The sequence below is a fragment of the Cebus imitator genome, unplaced genomic scaffold, assembly GCF_001604975.1.
Source record: "Cebus imitator isolate Cc_AM_T3 unplaced genomic scaffold, Cebus_imitator-1.0 Scaffold1110, whole genome shotgun sequence".
Classification (NCBI taxonomy): Eukaryota; Metazoa; Chordata; class Mammalia; order Primates; family Cebidae; genus Cebus; species Cebus imitator.
The window spans coordinates 2936-4847 of NW_016108425.1; the positions used below are offsets into that span (position 1 = coordinate 2936).

Here is a 1912-nt window from a genome sequence, read left to right on the forward strand (position 1 = left end):
TTTAAGAATAAGAAATATGTTTTAATAATGATCTTGATAACTAAAGGGCATTCAAGGCATTTAATGTTTTACTTTTATTGTGGAAATTAGATTAAAAGAGATTCATTTACATTTGACTCTCAACTTTTGAGTTTTCAAAAAAAGATTTTTAATGTCTATTTTAGGGGTTTTTTGATCCTGTAGAAAATATTAACCATCTCTATACTTTATTAGATGTTACAACCAAAATTGTCCAAAAATGTGACTTCACCTTTCTTACTAAAGTAACTTATTGTTAGAAAACTATTTCCCTCAAGACTTCTAATTTCCATTTATTTACGCATGCCTATGAATTTATTTTTTCTCTTTTACAGTGAATGTTACTCTGCATCCTGAAAGGGCCAATAGTCATATCTTCCTGCATGGAGATTTGAGAAGCGTGAATGTTGGATGTGAACCTCAAGAGAATCCCCATATCACTGCAACACCTGGATGTTTTCTTGCATGGGGTGCTCAGAGTTTCACCTCTGGCAAATATTATTGGGAGGTTCAGGTAGGGGACTCTTGGAACTGGGCTTTTGGTGTCTGTAATGATTATTGGAAAGAGAATAGTTGGAATGACAAAAGAGATGAAGAGGATGGACTCTTTCTTCTTGGATGTGTTAAAGACAGTCACTGCGCTCTCTTTACCACCTCCCCACTTATGTTTCAATATGTACCAAGACCTACTAGCCGACTAGGAATATTTCTGGATTATGAAGGTAGAACTGTGAGCTTTGTTAACGTTGATCAAAGTTCCCTTATACATACCATCTCTAATTGCTCCTTCTCACCTTATATCTGGCCTATCTTTTGCTGTAGCCACGTTTGACTAGAGACAAATTAGAAATGTGTCTGTAGGGTGTCAGACCCACTTTATTTCAGGAAGCCCTTTTACTCATGTCTTATCAAAAGAACACATAGGTTGTAGTTTATTGAGTTGCCTTCTAATGTCATCAGAATTTATTATGCTGCCATTAAATATGCTAAAAACACTAAAAACATATTTTGGTTCTTTATTCATTTTGGGAACATCATCAACCACAATGGATAGTGTAGAATATAATATGTTTTCTGGCTTGTCTTTATTTCTTTCACTGAGTAAGATAATAGATGACAGAGGTGTCTGACTGAAGTCAAAATCAATGGAAGAGTGTGGAGATTTTGTGCTTAATTTTAAAAACTTGGACTTGATTTAGTGTTCCTATTGATTGTCTTTATCTAATTTTTTTTGTTTTTGTTTTTGCTCTGTCACCCAGGCTGGAGTGCAGTTGTGCAATCTTGGCTAACTGCAATTCGAATTAACGTAGAATAATAATTTTCACTTTGTTGATTGTGTTGCCTTTTAAAATTTCAAGTAAACTTGATTCTTAGTAGTAGCAATATGAATCTTGCTTTTGAGAAATAAATATATTTAATAAAAAATGTAAGTCGAGCTAGCGGAAAGAAATATTTTTTCACTAAAGACAGCAATAAGGGCTGCAGGTCCTGCAATCTGGCAGAGGCCAGGTAGGTAAAACACAGCAGCACATCAGCCCACAGTTCTGCAATATACCAGGGCCTGAGTGAAAGCAGAGAGATTCCCTCTGAACCCTATAGCCTTACAGATGTGGAAAGTCCCATCCCCTAGCCACTTCTTGGGTTCTAGGCCACTGCCTAGAGACAAACCTTTCCGAGCCCAGGTAGGTGGTTAGGCTCCATCACTGGTTCTAGCATTGTTTGGCCAGAGGCACTGTGGGCTCAAACTAAGGCAGGACTGGGGCCAAAAGGAGATACTCACCTCTTGGGCTTTGGTTTCTGACCTGGAACAGACTTCCTCCAAGGAAACACTCTCTCCTGGAGAATTCCATGCATTTTCCCAAAGGTGGCAGAGGCTCAGTACTTCCAGCGCCCT

At 37.9% G+C, this 1912-nt stretch overlaps 1 pseudogene; it reads left to right on the plus strand.

Annotated features, from left to right (window-relative positions):
• The window catches only part of LOC108298823, a 3673-nt pseudogene extending 2823 nt beyond the window's left edge, over window positions 1–850 (plus strand).
• The last annotated feature ends 1062 nt before the right edge of the window (window positions 851–1912 follow it).